Below are 11,243 nucleotides of genomic sequence, written 5' to 3' on the forward strand. Positions count from 1 at the left end.
AAGAAGAAGAAGTTAAATTGGTTAAATTTCTCTCCCTCCTCCAAGCCTCTGAACTTTGACCCATTCTCAGCCTCAACCAGCAGACAGCCCCTCCAGAGAACAGGCTGACCTCAGGGTAAAATGTTCTCTGATAAACTATCTGGTCATGTCACTCTTTCATCCCACGTCCCCACACCACAGTTCTTTCTAGCCTTGTTTACTCCCCTTTATAAAAGAAAACGCTTATTCACCTAGCTTCTGAGACAATCACAGATCTTAAGGTCCGTAATTCTCCCTATTGCAACAGTCCCTCCCCATTCTCATTTCCAGCCCCCCCCCCCACACACACATACCCCACCTACAATAATCCTTTTGAATAAAGGCTGTCCTTGCTAAGTCTGGATCTATTTTGACACCATCTATAAGACTTTTCTCTGAGAATATAAGTGGGTCTATGAGAGGGCACTCTAAGTCTCAGTTAACGTTTTGATGAAGATTAATTTATCCCCATTTGACTAAAGGGGAGGATGGCAGACAAGAATACTATGAGAACCTACCAGGCACTAGACATAGCCCTGGGTATTACACATACTTAATTTCATGTAATTCTTGAGGCTCAAAGATATGAAATTATTTCCCCAAGACCGTACAGAGGCCAGACTGAAACCTAGGTCATTAACTTGGAATCACAGGTTCAACACAGACAATAGCTCCCCACAAAATTGTAAAGATCCCAGAGTCCAGCTCCTCCCTGGTCAGGTTGGAGAAACTAGGGTCAACCAACGTGCTAATGACAGAACTCAGAAAAGAACCCAAATCTTCCACCCTACCACTTTTCACCAACCTCACAGCTCTGTCTTGTCAGCCTTATTAAAACTGCTTGCTGCTGAGTTAGTCTAGACAATTTCCAAGAAGGTTCAGAGGGCTCCCAAGAAGATTCCCCAACCAAGGTAATCAAAGGATTTCAAGTGAAGTCAGAACACACAGGAGCAAAGAAGCAACTCAGCTGGACTCCCTTAACATTGATTGGACACCTACAGCTTGTTGTGGCTGTGGTCCTCACATGGCTCCTGCCCAGTCAGGACTATGGGAATATAACATAATGCTGGGAGCCTGAGCTGTAACACAGGCATTGGCAAACAAAAGGAAAAATCCGTGTCACTCAGCCCTGAAAGGTCAGAGGGTGACCTGCTCCAGGTAAATCTGAGAGCCAGAGAATGGCTGGGATATAGAGCTCTGGAACTATAACATCATTGCTAAGTTTCTGGGTGCCATACAAAAATAAACAACACAGGTATTGCTCTTAAAAATGACCAGGCACGGTGCCTCATGCCTGTAATCCTAGCACTTTGGGAGGCCGAGGCAGGCAGATCACCTGAGGTCAGGAATTAGAAAATAGCCTGGCCAACATGGCGAAACCCCATCTCTACTAAAATTACAAAAGATATTAGCCGGACATGGTGGCATGTGCCTGTAGTCCCAGCTACTCAGGAGGCTGAGGCAAGAGAATCGCTTGAACTCAGGTGGTGGAGGTTGACAGTGAGCTGAGATCACGCCACTGCCCTCCCGCCTGGGCGACAGAGCAAGACTTCTTCTCTAGTTAAAAAAAAAAAAAAAAAAAAACAGGATGTTTTTCTGCTAGATGCTTCGTTGTTTCATTTGTCTTTGCAATATCCTTGCAAATTAGAAAGATTAAAGGCATTATTCACTCTCATTCTACATTCAAACAAAACAAAGGCTTAAAAGCCAAATTGAATTGCAAACCTAAGGGGAGGATGGGGATAGACACAGGTCTAGCTCCCAGATCTTAGGAATCCAACTAAACTATAAACAGAAAAATAGAAAGTATTTGAGCTGGATCTTGGCCATCTATTCCAACTGACCATCCAATGTAGAAAGAACTTCCTTCTATAGGTCTCTGAAGAAAAAAAAAAGTAAAATTCAGTGGGCATGGTGGCACATACCTGTAGTCCCAGCTAGTTGAGAGGCTGAGGCAGGAGAATCGCTGAAGCACCGGAGTTTGAGGCTGCAGTGAGCTATGATCACATGCATTCATAGCCCCTGCACTACAGCCTGGGCAACAGCAGGACCCCACCCCCCCCAAAAAAAACAAGTAAGTTAAAACATACAGCTCCTAATTAATGCCTCGGTAATGGAAATTCATCACCTTTCATAATATAATCATTTTCTGACTACTTCATGGGAACGGGCCCCTTGCTGTGCGCCGTCCACCTCCTGGCGTAGGTGAACTAATGGGGGTGGACCCCATGTTTTATTGCTCATGACCCTATCACTATCCTTAAAGATTACTTCACTCACTGCCCTGCCCCCTAACCTATACACAATAAATACTCAGGCTTCTGGACATTCGGGGCCCCGCCTGACTCCGCTCATAGATGATGTGGTCCCCCCGAGCCCAGCTTCGTTTTCCTTGTACTTCTGTGTCCTGTCTCCTTATTTCTCGGATCCTGTGCCTCAGCACAGCATAAGGCTCACCCCACGACCCTGTGGGGCCATCAGCCCGACACTCCAGCACTTCCTATATGCTGGGGAGTATGTTAAATGCAATACTTGGCTTATTGTTTAGAGCAGGGCTTCGGATGACAGATACCTAGATTCAAATCCCAGCTCTACAATTTACCAGCTGTGTGATGCTGGGCCATTATCTCACCTCCCTATCCTTCAGCTCTTCATCTGTAAAATGGGTGAGGAAAATGAGACGTTTGTCATTGAACTCTCTACCTACAGTGCTGGCCCCTAGTAAATATCGACGAATGTTAACATACGTCATCTCTCGTCGTCGGGTCCCTCAGTTCTTCCCGCTGTTTTGTCTGTTCTGACTGAAAAACACTAAGTGCCTAACCCCTCTGTGACCCAGCCAGCTACACGACCTCCTCTGCAGGTTTGTACCCAGCTAGGGCCTTGACCATCCCAAGCACTTGGGTGTTTTTAGGTTGTTACTGAAAACACTAAAAGAAACTCGCTCCGCCCTGAGCCAAATTCCCTAAACCCTCATATAAACTGCATAACTGGAGCAGGGGATCAATGCAAGAGAAGCATCAATGCCCAATTGAGACCTGGGCATTTTCACTTCATCTGGTTTCCACAGTAGCAATCAAATGTATATATAATTATCTATCAGCGTGGAAGCTGAGGCATGGAAAGGTTAAATGATTTGTGTGTTAAGAAAATGCTATAGCTGGCCAGGCACAGTGGCTCATGCCAGTAATCCCAGCACTTTGGGAGGCCAAGGCGAGTGGATCACAAGGTCAAGAGATTGAGACCATCCTGGTCAACATGGTGAAACCCCGTCTCTACTAAAAATACAAAAAATTAGCTGGGCATGGTGGCACGTGCCTGTAATCCCAGCTACTCAGGAGGCTGAGGCAGGAGAATTGCCTGAACCCAGGAGGCGGAGGTTGCGGTGAGCTGAGGTTGCACCATTGCACTCCAGCCTGGGTAACAAGAGCGAAACTCCGTCTCAAAAAAAAAAAGAAAAGAAAATGCTATAGCCAATAGAATAAAATACCTATGAATACAGCTAACCAGGGATGTAAAAGGTCTCTGCAATGATAGTCATAAAACACTGCTCAAAGAAATAAGAGATAACACAAACAAATAGAAAAGTACTCCATGCTCACGTATAGGAAGAATAAGTTTTATTAAAATGGCCAAACTGCCCAAAGCAACTTACAGATGCAACACCATTCCTACTAAACTACCAATGACAGCCTTCGCAAAATGAGGAAAAGCTATTTTAAAATTCATATGGAATCAGAAATGAGCCCTAATAGCAGAGACAGTCCTGAACAAAAAGAGCAAAGCCGGAGGCATTACATTACCTGACTTCAAACTACTACAGGGTTACAGTAAACCAAACAGTGTGGCACTGGTAGAAAAACACAGACCAATGGAACAGCATGGAGACCCGGAAATAAGGCTATACACCTGCAACCATCTGATCTCCAAAAAAGCTGACAAAACAAGCAATGGAGAAAGGACTTTCTATTTAATACATGGTGTTGCAATAACTTGCTAGCCACATGCAGAAGAGTGAAACTGGACCGTCCCCACTCCTTACACCAGATATAAAAATCAACACAACATGGATTAAAGGCTTAAATGTAAAAACTGAAACTATAAAAACCCTGTAAGATAATCTAGGAAATACCATCCTGGACATAGGAACTGGCAAGTATTTCATGATGAATACACCAAAAGCAATTGCAACAAAAGCAAAAATTGACAAACGGGATCCAATGAAACTAAAGAGCTTCTGCAAAAGAAACTATCAACAGTGTAACAGGCAACTTATGGAATGAAGGGAATTTTTGCAAACTACACATCTGACCAAGGTCTAATATCCACAGTCTATATGGAACTTAAACAAGTTTACAAGAAAAAAAACAACCCCATTAAAAAGTGGTCAAAGGACGTGAACAGACACTTTTCGAAAGAAGACATACATGCAGCCAACAAGCATAGAAAAAAAGTTCAGTATCACTCATCATTAGAGAAATGCAAATTAAAACCACAGTGATATCATCTCACACCAGTCAGAATGGCTGTTACTACAAAGTGGAAAAAGACAACAGATGCTGGCGGGGTTGAAGAGAAAAGGGAGTACTTACCACTGCTGTTTGGAGTGCAAGTTAGTTCAACCATTGTGGAAAGCAGTGTGGCAATTCCTCAAAGAACTAAAATCAGAACTACCATTTGACCCAGCAACCCCATTACTGGGCATATACCTAGAGGAATATAAATCATTCCGCCATAAACACACATGCACATGAATGTTTATTGCAACACTATTCACAATAGCAGAGACATGGAATCAATCTAAATGCCCATCAGTAGTAGACTGGACAAAGAAAATGTGGTGCATATATACTATGGAATACTATACAGCCATTAAAAAGACATAAAATCATGTCCTTTGCAGGAACATGGATATGCAAGAGCTGGAGGCCATTATTCTTAGCAAACTGATGCAGGAACAGAAAACCAAATGCCATATATTCTCACTTACATGTGGGAGTTACATAATGAGAACCAATGGGGCGGGGTGCGGCGGCTCACACCTGTAATCCCAGCACTTTGGGAGGCCAACTGGAGTGGCTCACTTGAGGTCAGGAGTTCAAGACCAGCCTGGCCAACATGGTAAAACCCTGTCTCTATCAAAAATACAAAAATTAGTTGGGCATGGTGATGCACACCTGTAATCCCATCTACTCAGGAGGCTGAGGCAGGACAATTGCTTGAACCCGGGAGGTGGAGGTTGCAGTGAGCTGAGATGGTGCCACTGCACTCCAGCCTGGGCAAGAGACTCTGTACAAAAAAAGGAAAAGAGAACCCATGGGCACAAAGAGGGGAACAACAGACAATGGGGCCTCCTTGAGGAAGAAGGGTAGGAGGAGGGAGAGGCTCAGGAAAAATAACTATCAAGTACTGTTCTTAACACCTGGGTGATGAAATACTTTGTACACCAAACCCCCACGCCATGAGTTTGCCTATATTAACAAACCTGTACATGCACCCCTGAACCTAAAATACAAGTTTAAGAAAGACAAAAAATGCTGTAATCACTACTGCAAAGGAAAAATAAATGAAGTGAAAAACGACCCAAAAAATGAGGAAAAATATTTACAAACTATTCATCTGACCAAGGATTAATGGACTACATAAGGAGAGCAAATAACTCCATGGGAAAAAAATCTAATAATCTAATTAAAAATGAGCAAAAGATATGAACAGACATTTCTCAAAAGACATGCAAATAGGAGGTTAATGTGTGGGGCATGGCACAGAAGAAGATGATGTTGGTTGAAAGGAAGGGGTCAGAGCACCCGCAGGTGGGATATTCATCAGAGGTGACCTGAGGTGATTGCTTGTGGTGCACTGCATCTACGTCCGTGAGCTCTGGGGATGGAGGGGTGGGCTGTCCAAGTTGAAAGGATCCCCACAAAAGTGGAACACACCCAACTCTAACTGGAGCATGACCTACCTCAGAGGGCTCCTCCAGGCTAGAAGCTACTGTAAGATGGAAGGAAGAAATTCCTGGAAGAGGGAGGGAGGGAGTATGGAGACAGATAAAGAAAGCCGAGAGAGAGAGAGAGAGAGAGAGAGAGAGAGAGAGAGAGAGAGAGAGAGAGAGAGAGAGAGAGAGAGAGAGGAAGCTCTGTAGGGACCAGAACCCAGCGTGCTGCCTAGCAACAAAAGCAAACCCTTCAAGACCCCGGAGCACTACCTCAATTCTGCAGGTGCCTTGGGCTGCAACTTGGAAACTTCAACTCTGCTCACAAGCTGAGGACACTGAAGCATGTAACTTCATCTAGCCTATGACCAAAGCCCGGGGAGCACTGGGTTCTGTATCAGCTGCACAAAACAGAAAACCTGATTACTAGTGGCTTCACCACAAATGTATGTATTCATCTCACCTGACAAAACGTCTAGAGCTAGGTAGCTCCAAAGTTGTTTAGCCTCCCTTCGATTGCACTGGCCTTCATCTCACGGTCGCAGAATGACTGCCAAAGCTCCGGGCATGACAGCCTCACACCATAGTAATCCGAGCAGGAAGGAAGAGGACTGGTGGGAAAGAGCGTCCTGGGAGTACAAACCTCCCTTATTAGGGAAGAAAACTGGAAGTCACCCAGCAAACATCTCCCATTGTATCTTACAGGCCAGAATCACTTCATATGCCCAGTTCCCCAAACCAATCACTGGCAAAGAGAAATGGGATACCGTAATTACTTTAATCCTGATTTCTCACCTGGGGCTGGGAGTCGCCTCCGAAACAAAATCGGGCTTCTTTTAACAAGGCTAGGCAAAGCAACAGTGCCTCAGCCTTATCCATTACCCGTCCCCCCTCCCCTGAGCTTGGCTCTTGATAATCAAATCCATTTGACCTGCTCACAGAAGACAGGAGGGGAGCAGTCTTCTTAATGAGAGAGGAAAGACTGTAGGAGGGCCAGTTTCTGCTCATTATGCTACTGAAATTCTTGCCACAAACATTCCCACATGGAATCCCAATGGTGTGGATCTCCAGAGGAAGTTTCTGCTATACCCGACACCCAAGGACTCAGGACTTATTTAATACATCTCAAGACAGACCAATTCCACAACAAATTGACTAGTCGTGGGTATTTTACAGAAGATCTCATAGAAACAGAAACAGAGTGAAGAGCCCTTCGCTCCAATAATTCGGCCTCGAACAACCCTTCCAGAGCTATCTCTCTGAAGCTCACCACCACTCCTCTGACCTTGATTCACACATCCTCAGCCCTGAGTGATCATCTATTGCTTTCAGCTTACTCCATCCACTCAACCAAACAAAAGCCCAACAGCAGTTCACAGATCTGTAATCAAAGATTCTTAAGCAAAGCAACTAAAATTATCATTCAATATTATATACATTGATAATTAGGATAATAAGGAGAGCAAAAGAATAAAAGGTGAAGATTAAAGTGGTAATTCGGTAAGACATATTGAAACGGGAGGCCGGGCAAAGTGGCTCTTGCCTGTGATCCCAGCACTTTGGGAGGCTGAGGCAGGTGGATCCCCTGACGTCAGGAGTTCGAGACCAGCCTGGCCAACATGGTGAAATCCAATCTTTACTAAAAATACAAAAACTAGCCAGGCATGGTGGCATGCACCTGTAATTTCAGCTACTTGGGAGGCTGAGGTGGGAGAATCGCCTGAACCAGGGAGGCAGAAGTTGCAGTGAGCCGAGATCACGTCACTACACACTCCAGCCTGGACGACAGAGTGAGACTCCATCTCAGAACAAAAAAAGAAGAAGAAAGAGAGCTGGGATCAGTGGCTCATGGCTGTAATCCCAGCACTTTGGGAGGCTGATGTAGATGGATCATGAGATCAGGAGATTGAGACCATCCTGGCCAACATGGTGAAACGCTATCTCTACTAAAAATACAAAAAGTAGCAGGGCATGGTGGCAGGCACTGTAGTCTCAGCTACTCAGGAGGCTGAGGCAGGAGAATGGTTTGAACTTGAGAGGTGGAGGTTGCAGTGAGGCGAGATTGCATCACTGCACTCCAGCCTGGCAACAGAGCAAGACTCCGTCTCAAAACAAAAAAAAGAAAAAGAAAGAACATTGATTGTTGTATCTTTAGACAGGTATTCATTTTTTAGGTCACCCAAGGGTAGCTAACTTTTACAATTAAAAGTCATTTCCCTGTGATATAAAAATATACCCAAAGTAAAAACAAGACAAAGTCACTTCAGGTTATCATATTGTATTTTAATTCGCTCTTATTTCATGTTCAAACTTTTGCTATGCAGGTATGTGTGTATTAAATACCATTACTCCCAGAACTTTGGTAGGCTGAGGCGGGCGGATCACAAGGTCAGCAGTTCAAGACCAGCCTGGTCAACATGGTGAAATCCCGTCTCTACTAAAAATACAAAAATTAGCTGGGCGTGGTCCTAGCTACCCAGGAGGCTGAGGCAAAAAAATCGCTTAAACCTGAGAGGCGGAGGTTGCAGTGAAGCGAGATCACTCCACTACATTCCAGCCTGGGCAAAGCAAGACTCCGTATCAAAAAAAAAGATTATTAATTAGCCAAATGGATCCAATCTCCCACACCCTTCAAAAGCTTGCTATGGTGAAGCCACCTGTCAGGCACCTGTCTGACATAAACAGCCAATTACTGGTGTCCCTCTAGAATCTTCTATGCCTGAGGGCTTTCCCTCCAGTGAGATCCAGGCAGTACAAGCAGGGGATAAAGTAAATGAAGCACTAAAGACCCACTAACCTTTGCTTGTTGAGAACGGAGCTCAGCTTGCTGAGAGGGGGTGTGCTTGCCACCTAAGATGGTTTGGATATTTGTCCTCCTGAAACCTTATGTTAAAATTTGGTCCCAGTGTTGGAGGTGGGGGTCATAGAGGTGGATCTCTTATGAATGTCTTGGTGCCATCCCCATGGTAATGAGTGAGTTCTCACTCTATTAGTTTAGATAATACCTGGTTGTTTAGAAAGAGTATGGTGGACAAGGTGCGGTGGCTCATGCCTGTAATCACAGAACGTTGGGAAGCCAAAGTGGACAGATCACTTCAGGCCAGGAGTTTGAGACCATCCCGGTCAACATAACAAAACTCGTCTCTACCAAAAATACAAAAAATTAGCTGGGCGTGGTGGTGCACACCTGTAATCCCAGCTACTCAGGAAGCAGAAACACAAGAATCACTTGAACCAGGGAGGTGGAGGTTGCAGTGAACCAAGATTACGCCACTGCACTCCAGCCTGAGCAACAGAAAAAAGAAAGAGCACGGTGCCTCCACTCTCTGTATATGATGTTCCCTCCCATCCCCCTTCACCCAACTTCCCGCATGACTGGAAGCTTCCTGAAGCCCTCACCAGAAGCACACGCTGTTGCCAGGTCCCTTGTACAGCCTGCAGAACCATGAGCTGAATAAACCTCTTTCTTTATAAATTACCCAGACTGAGGTATTCTCTTATAGCAATACAAATACACTAAAACACTACTTACTGCAGATAGGAACTATGGCTGAACAGAACAACAGGAGGCATTGATTGAGATTTTTTCAAAGAGTAAATTTGGCTCAGATGTACCTCTAGGCAAGCTGCTCTTACTGTGTTTTAGTTTCCTATTGTTACATGAAACACACACACACATGCACATGCACACACACACACACACACACACACACAGACAGAAACATAGTGGTTTAAAACTACAATGATTTATCATTTCTCCTAATGCCAGATATAGGTGAAGGGGAGGAAGGCAGCAAATCACACTACCACGTGTGTACCTATGCAACTATCTTGCATGTTCTTCACATGTACCCCAAAACCTAAAATGCAATTAAAAAAAACTACAATGATTTATCATTTCTCCTAAGTCTCTGGGTTGACTGGGAAGTTCTGCTCTATGTGGTGTTGGCTGAGGTCATTCGCACAGCTTATATTCAGCAAGGAGCTTAAGGGAGATGGGAATCTCTCATACATGGTCTTCTGTGAGTGTCTCCAACTCCAGCTCTTCCTCCATGTGGCCTCACTCTGCAACCAGATGGCCTAGACTTCAGCATAACAGCTGGGCTCCAAGAGAGATTGTTCTAGAAGACAAGCCCCAGTATACATGATCCAGCCCCTGCTTGTATCGTGCCAGCTCATGTCCCTATTGACTCAAAAAGCCCCAGGCTGATGTGAGAGGAGACGACATGGTGGGTGGCTCGTTGGGCCCACGGTTGCTGTCTACAGCCTCAACGTGCTCATTTTTTCACTTACCTCGCTAGAGAGCATAATTCTCTGCATAGAGGACAACTTGAGACCCTGTGGCCTAAAGACTCTGAATCAACAGAAACAAGTATAGAATTGTGAAAGTAAGTGTAAAATTGAGTTAAAGAGGGTTTTAGAGCATGTTAGTTAAGCAGATCTGTTGCTTTGTGCTACTAGAAAGAAAAGTAATCATAAGGACAAGTGAAAATACAAACCCAAAGAATCTGATCATAAGGTTAAATTATCGAGTCTGGAAGGTAGCGGGTGTACCTAACTGAAATTTGCCTTCAGAAATGCCTCTCTCATTTGCCTTTCCTAAAGGTGGGAAGTTCCTTCACTTCTTTATTCCTTCAGTGAGTGTTTTGAAGCACTAGGCACCACTCTACATTCTAAGGTTCAAATTGTGTCCTGTTCCTTCTCTCATTTTCTCCTAAGTGGACTCCGGCAACAGCCCAATAGCTGGTCTCTCTACCCCAAACACACATATCTCAAAGTGTTTGTCCAAAAACGCAAATCTAAATCCATTTCGTTTCAGCTTTAAAATCCTCTGACACTGTATGAAACCTAAACCCTCTAAAGTGGCTTTGAAGGCCCTTCAGAGCCCAATTGTCATCTACTTTCTATTAAAGGATAATTCTCCACAAAAAGGTAAAATCATGACTCTCATGCAAACATAAAATGAACATGGTCAAAGATTATATGTAGCTCATTAATATGAGGAACTTGCAAGGTGTTCAAGCCCAGACACATACATAGGCAACGAAGAATGCTGAATTTGTTAATAGACGCAGACCTGAATGGTTCCATGGTACGGGCTGGGGGTGGAGCAGGCAGGGAATCAATGTCCCCTATCTGACAGAATTCATTTCATTTTTATACAAAAGATTAATTTGCATTACTATCAGTTTTCTACCACTTACAGAGTGGTAAAGGAGTTCAAACACTGAAAGCTGTAGAACCAGATGTTATGGAATAGTGCACTAGACAAAACTCAGCATTCCCTAAG

This window comes from Callithrix jacchus, chromosome 11 (genome assembly GCF_049354715.1).
Source record: "Callithrix jacchus isolate 240 chromosome 11, calJac240_pri, whole genome shotgun sequence".
Taxonomy (NCBI): domain Eukaryota; kingdom Metazoa; phylum Chordata; class Mammalia; order Primates; family Cebidae; genus Callithrix; species Callithrix jacchus.